Below are 25,646 nucleotides of genomic sequence, written 5' to 3' on the forward strand. Positions count from 1 at the left end.
GAACGTTAGATCACACAGCCACTTGCTATCATTGAGTTTCCTTCATCTCCATGAACTGCTTGACTTCATCCCACAGTTTGTAAAACCTCATGAGCATGTTCCCGCGATTCAGCCACAGCACTTCACAGTGATAAACAAGATCACCGTACTCAGATTCAAGATCATTCAGAATCTCCTTAAACTGGCGGCTGTTAAACCCTCTGCTTTTGACAAAATTTATGCATGACACTAATATAGACATCACATTGTTGAGTCGCAATGACTGTGCACAAAGACCTCTTGGTGTATGATGCAGTGGCATATAATTTAATTAAATCACTTGGATCAAGACTGAGACGATTCATTTCTTTCTTGACAAATGCAATTAACCCTTTTTGATCCGTGCCAACCATGGCTGGAGCTCCATCTGTAGTAAGGCCACTTAACTTTTCAAATGTTAGCACAAGTTTTTTCATTGATTAAACAAGTCTCTCAAACAAGTCCTCACCTCTTGTAGTGCCATGCATGGCTTCCAGTTACAGCAGTTCCACTCGCGTGTCAAACTCTGCAGTTATCCCACGAACAAAAACGGCCAGTTGAGCAGTATTTATGTCCGTTGTCTCGTCACAAGCTAGAGAGAAAAATTGGAAATCTCCTGCAAAATCCTTCAATGTTTTTTCAATATCTTGTGCTAAGTCAGTAATCCGATCTGAGATGGTTCTCCGAGACAAACTAACACTCTGAAACAATTTTACTTTGGTGCTAACAACTCTTTCACAAACTCTCCCTATACATAAGGCCTCAGCTTCTTTGCGATTAGCTCGCTCACTACATAACTCGTCTGAATAATGTTGTCTCTGTCACAACGAGGCCTAGTGAAAACAGCTTGTTGTGATTCCAAACTCCGCTGAAGAGCATTGATTTTATCCAGACGCATTTGGCCTCCCAATTCATTGAGTTTAACATGTTTTGAGCTGTAATGACGCTCCAGATTGGCTTTTTTCATTATTGCTAACGTATCGCCACAACTAGGCACACAGGTTTGCCTTTCACTTCAACCAAAAAAAATAATCATTTGTCCATTTCTCTTGGAAAGATCGACACTCTGCATCAACTTTTCTTTGTAGTCGCCATTTGTAAGATATCACACGACTTAAGTTTTAATAACTATCCAGTGTGTGTCCCCAGCGACGCAATTATTTTGCTTTGATCGCTGTTCTAATCCTGCATCTTGGAGTTGGAACATATCCAACATTCGTACCATCGACTCTCGAGATCTCATATGTGTCTGTCCCGTCATGTACTCGTATGAGTCCTGTCTATCCCGGAATGGACGTTTCTTGCTTGTCCCTCAAAATTTACATCATTATTATGATTCGCTTAATATAAATTTATGTTGCTATGAAAAAAGCTCCTAGATATATTGAATTTCGAGTCCTGCCTGCGGTCGCCTTGGCAGGGCCAGACCAAATGATTTCGCGGGACTTATACGGCCCGCGGGCCGGACGTTCCCCACCCCTACATTAAAGGGATTTCAGATAAAATAAACAGAATACTACAAAAATACAACCTTAAAGCCACCTGTAAACCTTCTGGAAAATTAAAGAACTTACTCAACTCATCCAAGGATCCACTCGCTCCGCTGGGCCCACCCTGGAGTATACGTATTCATTGCACCTGTAATTTGCCCTATATAGGGGAAACAGGACGCACAATTCCTATCAGACACAAGGAACATAAACGACACATTAAATATAATAACTATGTTGACGCTGGCCTTTCTGATCATGCCCTGAACACTTTACATAGAATTGACTGGAAAAGGCACTAGTTGTTTACATTACACCAAAACATGGTATGAACACAAATTTAAGGAAGTCTGTGAGATTCTTATCATCCACCCCAATCTTAACAATAATAATGATCTCAAAATCCGAAGAATATGGAAGGCACATATTCTACCCACTTAACCTTTCTCTAGAGTTAATTATAAATAGGACCATAGGTAATCCAGGATCTTAAATCTAACACTTGTCATGTTAAATTAGGACATCATTTTTACTGTAACAAAACTATCTATATGAAAGAATGTTTCTCGGATGTTGTCTTAAATAGAATATTGCTTTGATGTAGATAATTTATTTCATTTCATTTATTTATTGTAATTTTATTTTTTTTTCACTAGAGGTCAAGCCAGTAGAATAACCATGGATCAAATCATTGTCTCTTCAGCATACTTTGTGAAATGTAATTTAACTTGTTTTTGTATATATATGTATACTTCAGATGATGATGACCTTCATATGAAGGTCGAAACGTAAATAATTATTTATGACACGATTGTAGAGTCCATAATTTGTGTAAAATGAATGCTGATCATCGTGTAACACTAAAAGAAAGGACAATAAGAGTGTGTGTGTTGGGGGGGGGGGGGGGGTTACGCACCAACCAAGTATCGGCTATAATTATTGAGGACATCATCTAATGACAAAAGACATTCACAAATATCAAGTCTACCGTTAAATTTGGACTCACAATGTTATTAGCAAATCGTAGACGCTATCCACTTGGCTGGACAGGTTGACAAGGGAAAAAACTAAATGGTGGAGCAAATATAGTTTCTGCATGTCTACAGTAATCATTCCTTCTTGGCTACTAGCAATAAGGCCGAGTGCTGCTCCAAAACCACTGACAGCATCACTAGTTTCGGACAAATTCATGAACGTTGACATACGAGAAGTGTGGTCACCATTTTCTTATCAATAGAATGCTGTTGCTGGGGGGGGGGGAACTCTGCTTGACGTTTTCAACTACTGGTGAGATCACATCCTATCACCAAGTCACATCTTGTTCAAACCTTTTGCACTATGACTGAGCCAAGGATTAGATAAATGATGAATGTGTTGTTTATTCAATACAAAACATTTTGTATGTGTGTCTGTGTTACTTCAACTCGTCTTTCAGAGCAACACTGTCACATATGCGGTGAAAATCATCTACCACTAAAGTTTTTTATTATTTTTTTTTTTAATACAAAATAGTAGACAACGATCGAGAAGTCAATGGCGTTATTCAGTTGGCTACCAAACCTTCGTTGGAAAGAGTGTCAGTTCCGCTGTCCAAATACAACATATTATTAGAGTCTGTATAAGACTCTAATAATTTTACAAATCATGAATTTGCAAATCAGGGGACAGGATTTTAATATTTATATATTTATTTAATAATTTAATTTATTTATATTAATAATATTGAAATATTTAATATTTATGTTTGTTTTGTTTTTTAAATTGTACTCTCTAGCCAAACTCGTGGTTCATTAAACAACTTAACAAGTCAGAATGGTAAATCGACAAACAAATCATTTCAAGGCGATGGATATCTGGAGTGCATTCCATTCTTTTCCCACTCAAAAATCATAAAATCTAATTAAGTGTGTTATACGTACAGAAGACGTAAAATAAGGACATCTAAGGTGTCCCCACAAATTTTTCAGATTCTTCTACCCCTGCATTCATATAAATTTCCCAAGAGAGAGAGAGAGAGTAGCGACATGGTATGGTTGCAATGTTTAGTTTTTTCTTTTTAAATTTTTTTTTATATAGACAGACAGCTAGTTTTAGCCTCTCATCATCATCAAGATGGAGGCCATTTATATTGTGTGCTAGATAAGACGCGATGTTTCATAATTCTCTCAAGTAGTTATTTGTATGTACAACCGCGCGGTTAACCTAGCGGCTTTGCGCTTCGCAACCATATGCCTCGGGAAGGAGTGTCCCAGGTTCAATTCCCGTTGTAGACGTGAGGAATTTGAGGATCTTCCTCAGGCATAGCCAAGTTATCCGGTCTTGGGCGCGGTCAGTAAGGTTTTTTCCGCCAGTTTATCTGGTGTTTTTCATCCCGCAAACAGGCAAACCGGCCCCGTGAACATACGCCTCTACAGTCAAAAATATATCCCCCCAGCGGCAGACCAGGCGACGGGTCGGTTGGGAGTAGTACTAACAAGAAGTCGCATCTAAAGTAACACGCGGACCCTGCATAGGAAGCGGGAATAACGCGTAGAAGCGTTATTTGTATGTACGTGAGAATAATATATTTGGTATAATCACTGTAGCACTTCTAATAAGTGCGAGAGACCGAAGTAGCTTCTTAGTAATTTCCATTATCTTAGGTCATTCGAAGAAACACCGTTGTAGGTTCGATTCTAGTTCCCACTTAAGGGACTTTTTCTTTTTTTTCTTTCTTTTTTTTTTTTTTTTTGAACCATTCCTAGATTCGCAGTCATATTGGTGGCGTGGGGGGAAAGGCAATGAAGACGAACTGACTGTTCGAAACATAGCAGCCCATGTAGATAACATTAATCCCCTGTTATAGTATTAGGGTTTCTATGAAGTCCAGTTACTTAGTTGCAGTGGGTAAGTGGAAGATGAGATGTTGGTAAGGTGGATAATAAACTACTGTTGACAAGCAGTTGCTTGCGTTCTTAGAGTCTTAAAAGGAACTACAGCAGAACATTGTTTATGAATGTGTGTGTGTGTGTGTGTGTGTGTGTGTGTGTGAGAGAGAGAGAGAGAGAGAGAGCATCATCGATTAACCAGAGCGTCCTCTTCAGAGCAGCTGGAAACATTTTTAGGAAGGTTTTTGGTTCTGCACCTCAAATGTGCAAGCAGCGCTTCCAGGTTGAGCGGATCAGGCCATTGAATTATCTCTAGTAATTACGTATGTTCTTCTAGCCAGTTTAACTATTTTGAGGAATGAAAAACGAAGTTCCACCTCTGTATAAGTCCGACAAATTTACTGTTAGCATTTTACCGGATGAGAAGCAGTGTTTTGAGAAGAAAAGATCGCCTGGTTTTGTGGAAGCAAGAATCTGTGGGTGTAAAGAAAGGCCAGAGATGTAAGTCAGCCCAAGAAGAGAAATCTGATCTTGACTGGAGAAATAAGAGTAAATTTTGGTGGCATTGAAGTTCACGGGGTTATCCTCATTCCATTGAAGGGGCAAGGAGATCAGTGTTCATGCACTGACATGTGGAAAATACTGAATTTTGGAATAAGATGAACGAAGTGCATTGTCATTAGCAAGATTAGGGATTGGATTTGTGGTCAGTGAGAGAAAAACCTTTATATACAGGAGGAAGAGAGTGAACGAAAGTACAAAATCCTCGAACACGCAGTGAACTATCAGAGAGGAAGCTGGCGATCTAATGCAAAGGCAGATGGTAGTTTGGTGAGTAGGACTTTGTGCCAAACCCAATCAAATGTTCTGGAAACGTCATGAGCAACTACACGAATTTCTCACCTTTCCATGGTCTGTGTCCAGAGGTGGATGGCGATGCGTACAGATCTGCTCAGATCAAAAGCGAGGGAATTCGAATTGCTGTTCATTAATTAGCTTATGGGACTCTCGGAAGTAAATACTAGTTAGGATTAGGAACGTTGACTCTTATCTAGCGAAGCGGGAATCAGAAAGCTTATTCTCGGCAATGGTGAGAAATGGAGACTAACTGACGACTTATTTCCAAAACGTTTGGACTGAAATTTGGACTTTTATTCTCCTACTTTCGTTGGGGAATAAAAAAAAAAAGGTGTCTGGAGATTTATTTATTTTTTGATAGTTTTACAAAGCACCTTGAAGTATTTTATTATTACATATAGAGAATTTCTGTCCTGAGATATTACTGAGTGTACTAGTGAAGACAAGTTAAAAACAAAAATGACTTAAATTAAAATTTAATTTAAAAAAAACAGCTAACGCCTTTTTATCTTTTTATCTTATTTATCTATCTAACTAATTAAGCGGCACGGTGAAGAGAGATGGCTTAACAAGTGCCGTCATCTCGTGGTCTAACACCTAACACAATATATTTAATGTCTGCAATAATATGGGTTCTACGGTCGATTTTCTTGAGTTTACGGAACGAAAAACCCGAGTTTCCGGGAGAAAAAACTAGCTTGCCCGTGCCAGAGATCGACTAACTCGGGAACCGGTCAAAAAAAGGCTTAGAAAAATTTCCTCTAGTCGACGACTAGATTAGAAACAAAGTCTTCCTTCGTGCGGTCAAGCGCCGTCATCCACTGAGCTACACAGGCTTAAATTAAAATTTAATAGAAAGTAAATAAAAAAGAAAGAAATGATAGGAATCGCTTGCGAATAATAATAATTTTGAAAATTAATACTATTAATGAACAGTAACTTATTTTATTATTATGTAATAATATATTTATCATACATGTAGCGAAATGTTTGCATTCAACAAAATTAAGAACCGGGTTAAATTTCTCTAAATTCGATTCATAGTTCGTTTCATTTATTGGATTCTATCAGTTTCAAAGGAGATAAGAGAAAGTAAGTATCCTGAACTTTCCAATGTTAGTATTATTCTAGTCTTCTTTGAAGTCGTGGCCAAAGGAACCTTTATATGGGCTTTTTTTTTTTTTTTTTTTCAATTTAAAGAATATCTACCTCCGATGTCATATGGAGGTAGCAAAGTTTCCCTAGGAAAATTTTTTCGAGACGAAAAACCCGGAAACCGGGTTTGTCATCTCGACAAGTCGACCAGGAGAACACACAATTTACAGACAAAAAAAAAATGCTATTGTTTGTGGTGGTGGCGGTAGATGGCGTTGTGTGTTGATAGTAGTGGTGTGGTATGGTATGTAGTTGGAGAATCAATTAGTAGAGGAGACGGTGAATTGTTTGTAATGTGCAAAATGCCCTCGCATGATGAGTCCTTGGACACCCTGGAGGCGACATGTAATAATAATAGTGATATAAAGTTATAGGCTTCATTGTGTGTGGTCCCAATCTGCTGGTAGTAAATTGAGCAAAATCAGCCTCGATGTACTCACAATTGTCAAAGCATTTCATTCATTCATAAAAAATATATAAAATTAATCAAAAATATTTTTAAAAAATTCGGTACGAATTGCTATAGATTTACAGAAAACCTTTTCTTGGGTGGGAGCTACACAAAAAAAAAAAATCATTCACAACCTCTATAAATTAAGGATGCCAAGAAATTATATTCTTGATTTAATCCTTTACCATGTGTAAGCAAACAAAGTTTGCTTCTGAAGTATCTTCATGACTGGGCAACTCTTATATAGAGGCTAATGACTTCACATCACTTGCCTTAGCGTCTATATACGAGTTGTCCAGTCCTGAAGATACTTCCGACGCAAACTTTGTTTGCTTACACATGATAAAGGATTAAACCAAGGATTTTCCAGCAACTATCTCTGGATTAGAGATAGCTGTTGGAAAATTTCCAACAACTATCTCTAATCCAGAGTATTTTAATAATAAGGTGTGACACTTTTTAGCTATTCGTATATGGAAATATGACTTTTGCATTACTTCAATCTTGGTGTCACCCACTGATGCGCTTTTGTGAAAAGTGGTTGCTTTCCTTTGGGATATGAGCTTTTGCTCTCTTAAGGTTTCTTCTGGATCTCGCTGAGGCGGTGGGGTTAAGATTTTGGAAGAGTTTTGCCTTGAGAGACAGACTTCAGTCTCTGGGGGGTTGGCGTTTCCCGGCAGTGCCTCTATCGGGATCGTGTTGGTGGTTGCTTTTCCCTGGAATATGAGCAACTCGGCTCAGTGGTAGGGCGAGCCTGTCACTGAGTTGGACGATCTCTCAGTCACTCGTAAGGAGGTCTCACATTTTTAGAGATGGCTTTACTTATACAGTGAAACAGGTCTGGGACGACCCATCCCATAATGCATATCCTTACGGACATGTATAATGTCCGTAAGGATATAAGGATATGTGCTTTGCATTATGGGATACTAAGACAAGTGATATGAGGTCATTACCCTCTATATGAGTTACCCAGTCCTGAAGATACTTCAGGGGTAACTCATTTATCAGAACTGAATAGTTCTGATAAACAACTAGAAAAAAAAAAAATTATGTCTTCTTATATATCCTAAAAGAAAATATATTTTCTGAAAAAGCATTTTTATATAAAAAAAAATTTATATGAAAAAATATTTTTGTTCTGGGTGTTTATCAGAACTTTTTAGACCCCCCCCCCTCTCTTATTATACTTAGACTAACCTGAATTTCAATCATCAATTCGTCCGTTATTACGACATATTTGATTGGGCTGGGGGGGGGGGGGGAGATACCTTAAGAAAAATCGAAAAATTCCAATATAACAAATGCTTGCTATAACACCAATTAAAGTAGAAATGAAAAAATTATTCTAGAATGAAATGGCAAATAGAGTAATATATCTGAAGATGGAGCAACAGTTTTTTTTTTTTTAACTTAGATGAGGAGAAAAAATCAAATATATAATTAATTTTGATAAACATAAATTTATTAAATACGATATTTAACATCGGTTTTTTTTTCCCCTCCTACATACCAATAAAAATTTGAATTTTTCTCTTTAAAAAAAAGCTTTAAGTTTAAATATACGTACCAATCATAGTTCATAAATTTCGTGTTTTATCTGCAAGTAAAAAATAAACTTTCAAATAAAAGTTATATATAAAATCAATAGTTCTAAAGTAGTAGCCATCTCAGATCGGAATATATACATAAGTAGTTTTTACACGTCCAAGGTGTTTAATTTCCTTTTTGATTAGAAAACCAGATTGAAAAAAATACAAAAAAATAAAAACTCGCACGAATCTATCACTTTATTTTCATTTTCGCATTACGGACAAATATCCTTAATTACGATTGATAAACTATGTATTTAAAAAATTAAATAAGCGCAATTGAAAAAAGGAAAATCAGTATACATTTACATCCTAGATTATTCAGAACTAAATACTGGAGTTTCTCTTCATTCATGCTTCTATTTTTTAAGAGAAGAATAAAATATTTTGTTACCTACAAATAAATATGCACTTATTAAAAAATAAACAACGTTGCTAGTCTTAAGTTTAATTTCATCACGCGAAACATATTTGGAAAATATATTTAGACGATAATTTCCAAACGACTCTTCGAGAACACGCGAGAATTAACGTGATATAGCGCGTTCCGCTAGAAGCAGTCATGCAAATCTCCATTCACTAGACTTCGTCTATATATATAAAATCACTAACGAGAGTAAGGGAAGCTTACTTGGCTCTCATAACCAAAATTGCGTCTTTTGTTGTTGATTTTTATTTTACATATTTTCAGCCTCGATTCACGAGACGCAATTGGGGTCAGTCTCTTTGGACCATTAGGTACGCGAAAAATATACTTTTATAACATGCACCGCGCCATTGTTAGAATGTTGCTAGATTTTTCCTTAGTAGAAAAAATGTCGAGTAAGCTATTGATATTTGTATTACGCATATATTATACTACTTCTTACGGATGCTTAGACTACTTGAGAAATATTTTAGTGATTACTTAAGCACTAGATTTTATGCCCTAATGCTCGTGAAATCACTTACATTTAAAATCTTCGGAAAGCTTTTTGAGATGATTCATAACGGCTGTTAATTCAAACGTTAAAAATGTACCTTTACTTATTACTGTAAATGGAAGGATTACAGCAACGGGCTCGTCTATCTTCGCATTTTCCCCTTCATAAACTAAAAATATTTACTAGCCGACGAGGTGTATTCAGAAAAGAATTTTCTAACCTAGATCTATCATATATATCTATAAAAATAGTGTGATGAATCAGGAATAATTTACAACATACGAGAGCGGTGAAGTACCTGTTTCCTTCACTTCCCACCCCACGCGCCATTTCTAATTAATAGCCCAATACAGCCCATTTTAATGGGCTGTATTGGGCTATTAATAATCGCTAGCAACTTTTAAGTTGCTAGCGGTTCTGAAGTACATATGAGATTATCAAACATTGGTCAAAACAGTTATGTAATCATTTAGGTATTGATGAGATGCGAAGTTTAGATGATAGAAATAATAGATTGTATATCTAAATCTAAAATGGTAAATAAAGCAGGTGTTCAATGTATGAATAGGGAAATTAACCAAGAATTACGGAAGAGAATATTTTGTAGATAATATAAATTTGGAAGAAGTAAGTATTTACATGAGATTATTTTTATAGCCTTGCGTAAATGTTGAAAGACTCATATTTTATAGCCTCGTTTAAATATAAAGCTAAAGGGAGTGACGAGCATCTAATTGATGCTCGTCACTCCCTTTAGCTTTATATTTAATAAATATAAAGCTAAAGGGAGTGACTAGGATCAGGTGCCAAGAAATATTTTTTAGATATAAATGAACTGTAATTTTTGCTTCTTAAAACTTTGAAGCTACGAGGCAAGTTAGAACCTTGTAATGGGGTTGTTTAATGTTGAGATATATTTTTTCAGTGGAAGCTTTAGTAATGATGCGTGTTTATAAGTACATAATATTAAACACAATAAAACACACCAACCTACCGTGAATACTTGAAAATCCCCACATAATTTTCATTTATATTACTCTTACTACGTTTTTCTAAATAAAAAACTATAAAAATTTCATATAGGAGTCGCTGATCTTAAGAACATGGTTAAGCTCTATAAAAGAGATATTTATTGCCACAGATAATAATAATAAGTTGAGAAATAACCTGAAAAAACGATGAATAGTCATTTCAGTGATTTCTCCTAGAATTATAACGTAATAATAAGGTAATAATAATTACATTATTATTAAAATTCTCGGGATTAGAGATAGTTGATGAAAGTTTTTACACTTGGCTATGCAACCAATTATATATTTGATTTAATCCTTTATCCAAGTGTAAGCAAACAAAGTTTGCGTCTGAAGTATTTTCAGGACTGGAGCAACTCCTTGTTATGCACCACAAGTCCTTGGTGATAATCTCAAATTATTGAAATAATTGCATTTTTCACAAGTTCCAACCTGATTGTCTTAATCCTAAGAATTCTTGTTCAACTTGGGTTTTTCAAAAACGTAAATAAGATACTGTAGTTTCAATAGAAGATAAGTTTCACTGATTTAGTGAAAATCTTCAGTGAAACTTAACCTTTTTTTCCCTTTGCACACTTCTCTCTGTCCTCCCATTATATCAGGTAAACTAAAGTAGTCGTAATCTTGTTCTTGTTCTCTCAAATTACAAGTGGTTGACAACCAGCCGAGTTTATTTGTTTTCTTTAAATATCAGCAAATCTGTGCAGTTTTATCTGAAATAAATAACAATGGGAACATGAAAGATCAAAGATCTCATAAGATTGCGTACTATGTATACAGGATTTTATTTAAATAATAATTAGCAATGCTTTATGAATAATGGATAAGAATAAATAATAATAAAAATACATAATAATAACTTCGCAGTTCTCTATACTTGTATTTGGTTCCACTATTCACAGTCAAGCACTCGATATCGAATTTTCTTTGATGTTGACCCATACAAGCAAACCAGAGAAGTCGCAACTGATAACCAAGGTTGCTAGCGTTGCTAGTGTTTATCACCACTTTGCTGCACGACGATAAGCAACATGTCCTCTAGCAATTGACGTATCTAATTAATAATCTCAGGATCATGAGGAAAAAAGAGATTACACATAAAACAGAGACTGCACAAAAACGTAAATAAAATTTTATTATCCTGTTATTGCTACCATTTAAAGTTTTGAACTTCGTTTAACTATACTGAATTATAATTTCTTTTTTTTTTTTTTTCGAACCAGATTATAGCTTCAGATAAAGTTTGAAGTGTTAATATTATTAATCTTTGTGTACGTATACATTGTTCGTATTTGCATTAAATAAAAAAAAAGGAGAGAGAAGCCTCATAAACATAAAGATTTATATATAAGCTGAGCCAGAGCAGCTTTTTAAAAACATCCACACCCATTTATGGGATTCGAACCCATAACCTGTTGGTTGGAGAGTGTTATTCACTTAGCCAATCAGGCGACAATTTCGCTCAAAGCAACATCCAAGTTTTTTAATTACTTTATGAAGAATGATCGTTAATACAAGTATTTCTAAATCAAGTTGACATGCTCTAATAACGTTTCCCTTTTGAGTACATGTAATATCTCCGTAAGGCAATCGATATGTGTGTGCCCTTTGATCGAAAAAAATCTTATCGTAATTACCTACAATTACCTTCATAATTTATCATTAGAGGCATATCAACACGTCAATAAACGTTTTGGAATGCCTGTTATTCAGTGTATGTGTATAAAATTCAGTTTTACTCCGATGATAAATTTAAAGCTTTCTATAAAATAGCTATGCTATGTTTATCTTGATTTGAGATACAATGAGAGGTGCACATCATGGATATTATAAATGCACTTGTTTAGAAACTGTTTGCATACAAAAACAGTGCGTTTCAATTTTGGTGAAACTCTGTAATAGCCTTTATTTGGTGGAAAAATCTCTTGCTGGAAAGCGCATAGATCGAGATAGCCACTAGGGGGCAGCAGGTGTAAGACAGCAAAGATAACAATTTTAAAAATTAGCGGTTAGATTTTTTTTATGATTAAAATTTCTTTGCTAACATAAAATGTAAGCAAAAAGATAACCACATTTTAAAATATGTCTTGAAGAAGCTCAATTACACTTCACTCAGTTGACACCAATGCCAAACTTTTGCAAAAATGTATGCATGTGTTTTGCAAAACTGCATCAATCTAACCTGGGAGACTGCGTGAAGACTAGTGATTCTTAGTTGTTTCACATGAAACATGAGTTGTTTTTATAAATTATAATGATAATTATATAAATTATTAGCTTATGATTTATATTAAGCTACTTATGCAATCAGAAATAACAATCGCTGATTTAATTTCTGATTATATGCAAAGTAATTTATATCTCGTAATGTAAATATTAAATTAATGCGTGAAAATTCACATTAGATTAATTTATCGGTAATTTGGTATCTTCATTGGGGATTTAAAAATTATTGTCTCAGTCTATAAATGATGTGCCCTTAAAATATAACCTTCCAGGGTACTTGTTTTATTAATTAATAATAAGGAAATCTATTAATTAATAATAAGGAAGGAAATTGCTGTTCAGCGAGTAATCATAATATCAAAGCTCTACATGATGATTTTCATGAGCAAAACGTAAATTTATGCTTATTTAAAAATGCTGAGAATACTTTTATTCTTAAATTCAATAATATGAGCAATCTTCTGTCCACAAGATGGTGCCACATGTCCCACTAGAAGAAATTGTCTAACATAGTTTTGTAAGGAACCGATGTCTAAGAAAATCCCATTTCTAGATTTTATACGTAAAGTGCTATTATTCATGGGGAATGGCAGAATCCAATTGGTGTTCTGCAATGACTCGGAAAACACTTATCTTTTTAATTATCTGAGCATTTTAAAAAACATCGATAAAATGAAAGCAAGGACTTGGTCACATCTAATCTTTCCCCTTAAAGGGTTAGGCTCAACGACCTGTGACAGCCAAGTAACTTGGTTTTATTGAAACCTAATTAATGCTGTGACCGGGTAGGCTAATCCTATTTATATACTCTGCTATGTCTGTTAAGAGCATTTATTTTCAGTCTGATTTGACTGCTTTATGGAAAAACAAACCCGAGTTTCCACAAGGGCACAAACCTTTCTATCCCTTTATGACATCGGCCAGCTCACCATCAGTTGACATTAACCACCCAAACGGCCACACGGATAAAATATATCGAAAATATACGCTTCGTATATTTTTATATTGATTATATTGTCTTCAATGGACGTCGTATCTATGTGATTATTGGCGTATATACATGTCAAAGACGGTGCGGTAGTTAATAGAGCCTTTGCTTTCTTCTCCTTTCCGCTGACACAGTCGAAATTTTATTTTGGCTCACTCCATTGGCAAGCGCAAAGTTCGATTGAGAGCATTTTGGAGATAATCGCAACTTCCCTTCCATCTCGGATATGCTGATGGATTTCATATTTTTAATAGGTTTAATGTCAATGGCCATGGACGATAATAAAATGTTTCCTTTTTTAATCAGCTAGAATAAGTTATATATATATATGACTACTACTATTAACTCGGGGTTGGGATATGTTCATTTTTAATATAAACTGACTAAAAACCCGAGAATTATAACAAAATGAGATTTATTTGAAAATGCAACATGTTTCGTCGGGATTGACTTCATCAGGCGTTAAGAATACAGAAAGCTATTAAAAGACACTGAAAAAAACATCGAGACACTCTAAAGCTATACAATTATAAAGCTATAGTATTCGACTGTAAATTACAGTTATTATGAACTTGTGCTATAGTCCGTGTTAAAGTTCTATTGTTGTACGCTTGTGCGTGTGTGGAACCACGCGATCTCCAGTATCTGATAGTGTAGAGCTGAAAGAGTCAAGCAAATTATAGCTGAGATTATTGTTCATATGAAGAGGGTCCAAGGTGATTTCTTTTGACTCTACAATGCGGCGTTCTACCTCATCATGGCAAATGTGTATCAATAAAAGTCTCTATATTTAGAAAGCCAACACACACGGACAGATATTTGCATGCGTCCTTATATCACCATCCAGCGCAAAATTTGGGTATTATTATCAACTCTTGCGAATCGTGCAAGATCTGTACTGTCAGATAAAGAAGAACCAAAAAAAGAACTACGACATCTGAAATGGACCTTTAAAAGCAATGGCTACTCTTTAAAAAGTATCAACAAACAATCATCCCACCGTCAACGTAGCAACGTAGAGACACAGGACGACTCCAAAGGTCATATCGTCTTGCCATATATCAGCACACTATCCAAAAAACTGAGTAGAATCTTAAAGAAATTCAACATACAAACGTGCCTCTCGACTCTTCCAAAAATAAGATCAAGTTTCAGCAACTACAAACAATCTCACACCCTTCTACAATTCCCAAGTGTATACAAAGTCACATGTGAGTGCGGAAAACCTTACTATGGCCAAACGGAGAAATCTATCCTTCTACGTCTCGAGGAACACCAGAGAGACATTGCTTATAAGAGAACCAGAGCAACTGCTCTGTCGGGCCATGTCCTGTTTTCAATAAACACGAACAACGAAAGCCGCCAACATGAAGTAAATTGGACAACAACTTCAAACCTACACATTTGCCATGATGAGGTGGAACGCCGCATTGTGGAGTCAATGCAATCACCTTGGACCCGCTTCATATGAACAATAATCTCAGCTATAATTTGCCTGACTCTTTCAGCTCTACTATCAGATACTGGAGATCGCGTGGTTCCACACACGCACAAATGTACAATAATAAAACTTTAACACGGACTATAGCTCAGGTTCATAATAACTGTAATTCACAGTCGAATATTATGACTTTATAATTGTATAGCTTTAGAGTGTCTCTAAGGAATGTTTTTTTTTCAGTGTCCTTTAATAGCTTTCTGTGTTCTTAACACCTGATGAAGACAATCTCGACGAAACATGTTGCGTTTTCAAATAAATCTCAATTTGTTATAATTCTCGGTTTTTTAGTCAGTTTATATTAAAAATGAATATATATATATATATATATTCATTCAGGAAGATCAATCATGTTTTATCCATAACTAGTTCAATAAAGAACTTAACGATGTAACCTGATCCCTGCCCTTGAACGAATGTGACCATGACAGATTCTTTTGAATCTGTCATGAAGGATTGATCCTGTGTGATATTTGAAATCGCTTATTAAATCATTTTGCATGTCAGACTTTTAACTTTTCAGCCAACTAGGGTGGTCTGAAAAGTTCTCGGCCTAACAATGAAAAAAAAAACGAATTTATAATTTCAAAATTATTTTTATTTGTCAACATAATCACCCTTAAGATTAATACATTTATTCCAGCGATTCTCCAGGGCCATTATCTCGCCTCTGTAGTGGTTCTCAATAAGATCTGCAAAATACCCCTCTACAGCAATCACCTCTTGATTCGAAGAAAAACACTAACCAGCGAGGAAGAATTTTTTAGTTTTTGGAGGAGGTTGAAGTCCGAGGGAGCCAAATCTGGGGAATAGGGTGGATGTTCCAACAATTCATAGTGTAGATCCGTTAATTTTCCCATTTCCAAAACACTTTTGTGGTAAGGTGCATTGTCCTGATGAAAGATGATTGTATTCTTCTGCAAACCGAGTCTTTTCTCACGAATTTTTTCATCTAGTCTGATTAAAAGATCGGAATAATATTCTCCGGTTATTGCTTTACCCTTTTCAAGATAACTAATAAACGAAATGCCTTCAGCATTCCAACACACCGATGCCATGACCTTTCCTGCTGATGGAACCGACTTTGTCTTCTTTGGCGCTGATCAACCGGCTTCTGTCCACTGTTTTGACTGTTGTTTGGATTCTGGTGTGTAATAGTGAATCCAAGTCTCATCCATAGTAATAAATCGACGCACAAAATCAGTTTTATTCTTGTTAAAACGCTCCAAGTACTGTTCAGATATTTTCATGCGAGTGCGTTTTTGATCTGCTGTGAGCACGCGTGGCACCCATCTTGCGCAAAGCTTTATCATATGTAATTCTTCATGAAAAATATATCCTACACGTTCTTGAAATGCCTATAGCCTCATCAATTTTACGCACTTTGACTCGGCGGTCATCCAATACCATATCGTGCACTTGATCAATGATTTCTGGTGTTTATACGCTTTTTTGGACGTCCTTCACATGGATCATCTTCAAGGCTGGTACGGTCACGTTTAAACTCGTCAGCACATTTCTTAATTGTCGAAAACGAAGGTGAAGAGTGCCCATAAATTTTATGAACTTCGAATGAATTTCTTTTGTCGTTAAACCTTCTTTTACAATGAATTTTATAACCGCACGATACTCAATTTTATCCATTTCAAGGGATACAGATAACAATTTTGCTTCAAACAGCTGTATAAAACAAACTACTTTATAGAATCACTTGCAGTTTCAAATGGATGCTTATAACAGATGTATCAACTTAGAAAAAAAAATTCTTGCCGAAAGTGTGCCATCTATGGTCGAAGCCGAGAACTTTTCAGACCACCCTCGTATCTGCACACATTACAGCACAATGGCTAACTCATGCCGGCTCTCACCTTCCACGTGGTTTCGTTTCAACTTATATTGTTACGGTTCCTACGTGTTTTTATGTATTTTAGTAATACTGTCGTTCATGTTAGCCCTTTATTGCATTTTGTGTTCATCCTAACTTAGAAGTCGCAAGTATCTGAGGCAAAACTAGTAGGTTTTCATTTTCATATTGTTACGGCCAAAATAAAACCATTATATTCTCTTTTATAGTTTTATTGGCTGAAAGTCTACGTTATCGTCACAAACACTAACTTTATTTTATTGTAGTTACCATAACAACGAGTAAAAACAAACGAACGAGGAAATTAAATGTTGCACAACCTTGCAGTGAAGCATTATCATCAAAAATGGTCTTCATCGTCATCTCGCATATAAGATAAAAGAATGCGCAAGAAAAGAAAGAAAAGCAGTGAAGATTATGAAGATGTGAAAAACTAATGCTACAAGTCATTTTGGATTGCCAAGCACAAAATTGGAATACGTTAGAAAATATGACTGGCATGCTCTGTTATTTATTAGAAGGACGAGTATTCAGAAATTGCTGAATATATAGTAAATTGTTTACAACTAGTAAGACTTGCAGTTGAGGTGCTAAACAATCATCATACAATCTACTACTAAGAAGTGAAAAAAAATTACAAAAAAAAAAAATAGAAAAAAAAACGCAACATCAACTTTTTAAATCCAAAGTTGAAAAACTATTGTTTATTATCGATAAAATTATACAGTTTGGTATAATTCAAAATTACTTTAAAATAAAATCCATTATCATAACCCCAATAATGTTCTAAAATAAAAACTATAACAATACCGCATCACGCTAATAGCTCGCATCTCACTATGACGTGCTATACTTGCGCGCGTAGCAGTATGGCATCGTGGTAAACACAGTGCTGCTAGCGCCCTCCTCAGTGCTACAAGATGGATTTTTATTATTTTTTATACAAAATAAGAGAATTGTATAGGATTGTTGATGATGAAATTAAATATTACAAGCAAATATAAATAAATTAATAAATATATTTATATATCGAGAAAAATTGGGGGTGCTGCAGTTCCGTAGTGCCTATGCACGAGCCGCCCCTGCAAACAAAATGTTTCTATCGTTAAAAAAAAAAAAAAAAAGGAGGAAAGGAGGAAAGAAAGAAAAGAAAAGTGAAATGAATTTACATGAAGCAATGTGTATACTGGCAACGAACCCCAAGAAACTGTGTTAGCTGCTATGTTATAATTAGACTTACATCAATCGAAAATTAAATAGATTTCTCAGCCTCAGATTTGTAACTAAACAAAGATCTATACTTTCCAACAGAGCAAATCTTTTTTTATTTAATTCTATTTTGACAATAATTGCGCCCCATCGAAGGGCGCAATTACATTTTTTTTTTTTTCAATTGAAGATGAGTAAGCCGATCTCATACGTAGATAGCAGGGATTTTCTCCTGGAAAAACAGGTGTTTTCATTCAGCGTAGAGGAAAATCGGCCTTCAGAACAAACGCAAGTTTCTACAAAAATTACTGTTGGTGGTGATGGGCGCTAGATGGGGGTAGTATCGTTGTGTTGTAATTAGAGAATCAAGTAGTAGGGAAGACGACGAGATGTATGTAGCGAAGTAGAATAGAGTGTCCTCCCATGGATTTCTTGGATATGTTACGTTCTTGTAATAATAATAATAATATTATTAGTAGTAGTAGCAGTAGTAGTAGTAGTAATAATAATAATTTTTTTTTAACATTTTATTGTCTCAGATAAATTACATACATAGATACAACAATAGTTTTATATACACGTATTTATATATACATAATATTTATAATACATTACAATTGTGAATAACAAATACTGGCGAGTTATTAATATTTTTAAATAATAATAATTTTTTTAAATAAATAATATTTTTGTTCACTGCTAAAATATTTACACACATATATATACACTAGTTATCTTGAGTATAATAATAATAATTTATTTATTTTTTTTTTAAAAAAAACATTTTATTATGTCTCAGTATAAGTTACATACAGTAATAATATTTACTGTATTTACAATGAGGATTATACAGAATTTTTTTTTTTTTTTTTTTTTATGTCTCAGATGAATTGCATACATAGTTGCTGTAGTAATTATATATATATAATATTTATAACGCATTACAAGTGTGTATAACAGATTCTTGCAAGTTAGTAATTTTCTTCCTCGAAGCTTAGCAGAGCTTATCTGAGGAAGATAATAGATGACAGAGGGTGGTGGTTTCATGGTTGTGTTCCTATACTGGTCACAAGCCAGGTGTTGATTTTACTGTTTGTTGGTACGCGCTTGAAAGACTTCGACTGCTATTACAGTTTAACTTTTTTTTTTCTTTTTTTCTTTCTTTTTTTTTTTTGTGTGCAAACAGGGTTGGATTTAGATTTGTTTGTTTCTTTGTGTTCTTGTAGTGATAGTTTTTGAGAGAGGGGGGGGGGGTTGTCATAGGTTTGTGTGTGTGTGTGTGCATGTGTGGTGGGGTAGAGAGAAACAGGAATTGCTCTAATTTTCATTCTCGCTATAATATTTATATAGTGCCTGTTTCAGCTCTCTGTATGTTCCTAGGTTTCTGTTGTCAAACGGCAGTTTGTTTATCATGTCAGGTACGTAGAAGTTTCGGGTGGCTTTGCCGTAGTGATTGTTGTACTTATATGTTATGTAGTTTGCTGACTGTGGTCTTGTTATTTGATATGTTGTTCTGGTTACTCTATATGTTGGGCTGTAGTAGTGTTTTAACATGACTGTGTAGTGGCGTAAGTGTTTCACCTTAAATATTTTGTGTTTTGTCTGTGCTTCCTGCATAAGAGTGGGTTGTTCCCAGAATATCAGTTTTATCATTTTATCTTGCAACCATTGTAGCCTGTTAAGTCTGTAGTCTGCGCAGAATGCGTATGATGTGATTGCATATCTTAAAATGTTTTCACATAATGCTTTATAGATTAGTATTTTTATGTGGGTTGGGGCAATGTCTTTTAATCTGTATAGTTTGCTTGCTATTATCCTAAGCTTGGTATGTAGGTAGTTTGTATGGCTATTCCAACTTTGATCAGCATCGAAGTGAAGTCCAAGGTAGCGTGTTGTTTTCACCTGTGTGACGGTTGTGATTTTAGGTTCTGCACTTTGTGTATAGGAGGATGAATGTTTGATAGTGAGATATTTAGTTTCTATGGGCAGGGTTTGGGGGTTTTTGAATATCATTAGCTTTGTTTTTCCAGGGTTTATATATATGCCGTTTTCGGTTAACCAGTTAGTGATTTGATTGATGTCGTGTTGCATATTTTTGTAAGCGATATTTGCATTGTTGTGAATGGATACTATGGCAGTGTCGTCTGCATACTGGAAGATTTTACTTTTTAGGGAGAGTTGGCTTATGTCGTGTGTGTATATGTTAAATAGAATGGGAGATAGGACAGCTCCTTAAGGTACTCCACAGGTTACATGTGCCTCTTTGCTGTGTGCTGATCCTATACGTGTGGTGTGCTTTCTGTTTTTCGTGTATGCTTTAAACCACTGGAGTAGACGACCTCCAATTCGGATTTGGGTAAGTTTCGTTAACAAGGTTTTATGTGTTAGTGTGTCAAATGCTTTTGTTAGGTCAATGAATACCACTAATGTTATTCTGTTTTTATCCAATGCAGCGTTTATTAGATCTGTGAAATCTTCCAGGAGTGTTGCTGTTCCTTTATTTTTTCGAAAGCCATATTGTGTTTTGGGTATGATTTGAAATTTTTCAACGTATGTGGAGAGTTTCTGATGTACAATGCGCTCCATGATTTGGTTGATTACAGGCAGCGTGGCGATAGGTCTGTAATTACTTATTATGTTTCTTTTTCCCTGTTTGTGTATGGGTGTGATTAATGCAGTCTTCAGTGTTTCAGGTATGTGTCCCGTTTCGAAGATTTTATTTAACAGTTTTTGTATAACTGGAAGTAGGTCGGTTGAGTGTTTCTTGATGTCTTTTGGTCTGATTCCGTCTATCCCCGGTCCTTTGTTAGGGTTAATTTGTTGAATTGCCAGTGATAGTTCTTCTTTTGTTACTGTGGGGAACCACATCGACTGGGTTGCTCGTGGACCTAGTGGAGAATGTTCGTTTGTGTGAGGAAAGGTTGTTTCTTGTAGCTTTTGGACAGAGTTCACGAAGTGCTGATTAAAGTTGTTTGCCAACTGTTTGAGGGATTTGGGATCGCAGGCAAAGCTGTGTTTTATTTTTTCTGAGGCAGTGGTTCTGTGTATATTGTCCAGCATTTCATTAATCAGGTTTCCTTTATGTCATTCTAAGCTGTTGTTAATTTGTTGCTGTAATAGTTTCTTTTTGCCGTTCTAATCTGGGTTGTTAGGAGATTCCGTTTTCTTTTGTATTCAGCTTTTAAAGATATTGTTCGGCGACTTCTTAAGTTGTTTCCATAGGGCATCTTTTCTTTGTATGTCTGTTAGTATGTTGTCTGCTATCCATGGATTTTGTTTCGTTTGGGGGCGTATTTTTATTTTTGTTAATGCTTTGTTATATATTTTGTTAAATGCAAGTTTAAGAGTATTATATACAGCTTCAGCAGAGTCTAAAGATGCTATCTGCATCCAGTCTGTTTTTCTGATTTCATCGTTCACTATTGCTTCGTTTACAATGCTACGATACTGTTTTGTAGTCTCAGTGATTTTTATGGGTTCTGGTTCAGTGTGTAACTGCAATGCTGTGAAATAATGGTCTGCTAGAGTGCATGTAATGACGGCTGCTGTGTGGCTGTTTGGAGGGCCCCTTATATTTATATGATCAATATAGGTTGAGGTTGTTGTGTTTCTGACTATCTCTTCTCGTGTATACGACTGTATGGATGCGATTATGTTATATGCCGATAATAGGTCTAGGTATTGTTTTGTGTTGTTATTTATGTTCCTAATGTTTATATTAATGTCTCCTATTATTATCAAGTATTTTGAGGTGCCTTCTTTCGTGGCTGAAAGCCATCTGTTTAGTTCTTCTAGGAATTTTGTGGTGCTTAAGTTGGGTGGTCTGTATATTGCGTTTAATATCAGGGAGTTTTCTTCTTTGATGTTTTTAATTTCGATGCATGTGTTTTCTGCGTATTCTAATTTATAGTTTATTTCTGTTACTTCTAGTTTATGTTTGGTAAATATTATTATACCACCGCCTCGTTTTGTTTGTCTGCAGTGTTTGTGTTGTTGGAAGTGTGGCATTTGGTAGGAGGATGCCTCTTCGTTTGTCGTAGATACTTCAGTCAGTATTAAAATGTCTATTTCGTCTATATCTTCCTTCAGATAAGCTTGCAGGGTCAGCCAGTATTTTTGAATGCTTCCGATGTTGATGTGGAGAATAGATAGTCCTTTTTTGGGTATTGTCAGTTGTTTTCATTCTGATATTGATTTCAGAATGTGGCAATTATCATGTTCCGGGGTGATTACGTCTGCTTGATGGTGTGCATTGATGTTGGTTGGTGTGCTGTTCCTTCTTTACGAGTTGTCAATATTCCTTTCAATATGACAGCCTGTTGAGGTCATCTACGGATTTTATTTCGATTGGTTTTGCGTCTTGTGTCTTTCTAAGGAATATTTTGCTGTCTCTTATCCATATAAACTGGTAACTGTTTTCTGTTTTTACTTTCCTTGCTTGGTAGAATATTTTCTGATAGTGTGGAGTAAGGTATTCAGACAAGTATATTGGGATGTTGTCGTGGTCTCCTTTCAGATCCTTTACTACTGGCTTTTTAATCCTGCTAGCTTTTATAAGTGTAGTTTTTGTTAGGCTGTTGGTGAGTCGCACTACGACGGAAGCATGGACAAAACACAAAATATTTAAGGTGAAACACTTATGCCACTACACAGTCATGTTAAATAATGATTAAATTTTACTTTTTCCTCCTATATATGAATTGTACAATTCTGATGTGTTGTAACATTTTATCACCAAATCAAACAAATCAAAAGAACAAAATTTTCTGGAATTCTCGAGGATTTTCAGGAACTGCTATTTCCCATTCTCAGTTCCCGAAGAACCAAAACTGTCGGGAATTCAGAAACCCTAGATGGGGAAGCAAGGGTTCAATATATTTGCTATACTGCCAATGAAACTACCAAATACAAACACCTCAAAGTCATCCTCAGATAAACGCAACAAGAAGATTTGAGGACGCATGTTGATCAAGAGTTATGGTAATGATGCTTATCAACACGCATCCTCAAAGCGGAGTAATATTGTGAGGGAAGCCTCACTATGCGAATATAATTATTATTACGTGACACCTCCAAGGAGTCCAAGGACTCATCGCGCAGTCTTCTGTACTCCGCTACACACTTCACTTTTTCTCTACCACTTAATTACACACAACACTACTGCCATCAACGCGATCTACCGTCCACCACTACCACCACCAACAACAACGTATTTTTGTTTGTAAATTGCGTGTGTTCTCATGACAGATTTGTCTGTACGGGATGAAAAACCTTAGTTTTCAGGAGAAAAACCCTGCTACCTCCGTATGAGGTCGTCTAATTCACCTTCAATTCAAAAGGCACATATAAAGATTCCTATAAAAATTTTCGTCCCTTAGAACAGGCAAACCGGCCCCGTGAACATAAATAGCTTTCCCATCCCACACACCAACGTCAGACTCTGCGACAAGTCGGTTGGGATCGCGCACGTAAAGGCCGACACCAAATAGATTGGATAAGAGAAAACCATAAACAGAGTTTACATATTATATATTCAGCATGCATTGTTATTTCTTCTTGACAACCTATCACAATTAAGTCACTTATATCAGGCTGCTATTTGACAGATAAAATAGCTTCCAAATTACCAGAGAAGAACGTAAAAATTTCACGCCAACAATAGATTAAAAAAAATCATTATATCAAAAATATCCTGATATTTTTGTTTCCGATTACAAGATCTGGAGACCTTCAAGACTTGCTTAAGATAACTCAGGCTAGCTAGTCTTAAATTACGCAATGATCACGTACGAAGTTCTGCATTGAATTGCAAAGATCCTATTTTGTATACAGCACTCATCGAATTAACTATCATTCACCAGACGACAATACAGAATCATTATCAGAGCTAGGAGTTGCTACGTATTCTTAAACAGGTAATTTAAGGATCGTAAAAATATACTGTAGTACTAAATATGTCGAAACCGACCTACCTGTAATGTTTATCGTTATACAGAGCTCATCGAGCCCAGTAGAATGGGTTTCTTTCTCTTACGACGAACTGCAGGAGGGCTAAAGGAGGTCATTGCTGTCTTGGGAATTACTGAGAAATAACTTTTCTGAAACATGTTTTGGTAAAACGAAATAAAAGCCTGCCTTCGAATGTTCTTAATGTTTCTTTCAATAACTTTACAGTCATACTTTTTTCGCCATTGCTTTTCAAGGTTGCAAATGAGTCAGTACGTACTCGGCGTGCTACGTTGAGTCCGTGTTTTATGTTATAAAAATAGGGGGATTTCTGTTTTTTTGATGTCTACTTTGTTAAACAAACATTCATTTTTTTATCACCTACATATATATTTTATATATTCATATATTCACACACACACACACACACACACACACACACACACACACACACACACACACACACACACACACACACACACACACACACACACACACACACACACACACACACACACACACACACACACACACACACACACACAAACACACACACAGAAATGCTCAATTTTTCGCAATCATTAATGATCTTACTTTTATATCGAGTGCGTTATCCATAAATATGCCAAAGAATGGTTCGCATATTTATGAAGTAAGTTGGAGCACTAAGGATGAGTTAGGCTCACCCATTTGTTTTATGACGATGTAACATAGTCCGAAATAATGTGGGTTCTACGGTCGATTTTCTTGAGTTTACGGGACGAAAAAACCCGCTTGCCCGTGCCAGAGATCGATTAACTCGGGAACCGGTCGAAAAAAGGTTTAGAAAAATTTCTTCCAGTCGACGACTAGATTCGAAACAAAGTCTTCCTTCGTGTAGTCAAGCGCCGTGGTGTGCAAATGCCACATCCACTGAGCTACACAGGCTCCAAGTTTCTATGTAATATAATGAAATTTCATTCCTTCTGCAAGTTTTTCATGTGACACCGAATTATTCTGTTCGATGTCGTGATCGTACGGTTTCGAGCGAAAAAAATCCGAATTTCATCGAACACCAACACGCAAATCAACCTTTGCTATATGCAACAAATGGAGTACAGTTGCTACTGATTTTCAACAATAAGTTAAACAGGAAAAAGCTACTACCTATAGTGTTATAGGACAAAAACATTAATTGAGTTATTTTATTTTATGACATTGATACATAATGGTATTAGTTAACTATGCGCAAATTTAACCACTTTAGATAAACGGGAGTTTAACGGACTCTGTGACTTATAGGTGATTGATACGCCTCTATACGTTTATCGCTCATCGTAATAGCGTGGAAATTTCCCCTTTACTTCTCCCAACCAACGATCGCAATGCCTTAATGAAAAAGAATGACATGCTGGATATCATCCGTCAACGCAAGCCAATGGAGTGTCTCTATGGTTACTAAAAGTGTCCAGATTCCCATTACTCTGATCTGTATATGCGCATCGCAGAATTCTCGTCTTAGGAAGGACAAAAATAGTAAAGGAAAAAACA

The 25,646-nt window shown here is 35.7% G+C and overlaps 1 long non-coding RNA gene across 1 annotated transcript in view; it reads left to right on the top strand.

The window, feature by feature from the left end:
- Positions 1-9,842: 9,842 nt before the first annotated feature.
- LOC150092259 (uncharacterized) overlaps positions 9,843-25,646 on the top strand; it is a 64,859-nt gene continuing 49,055 nt past the window's right edge. The window contains exon 1 of the long non-coding RNA XR_016550585.1: positions 9,843-9,981. This is a non-coding gene — a long non-coding RNA (uncharacterized LOC150092259). The remainder of the gene's footprint in view (positions 9,982-25,646) is intronic.

Source organism: Typopeltis vanoorti, chromosome 26 (genome assembly GCF_054136105.1).
Source record: "Typopeltis vanoorti isolate ZY-2024b chromosome 26, IOZ_Tvanoo_1.0, whole genome shotgun sequence".
In the NCBI taxonomy this organism is placed as follows: domain Eukaryota; kingdom Metazoa; phylum Arthropoda; class Arachnida; order Uropygi; family Thelyphonidae; genus Typopeltis; species Typopeltis vanoorti.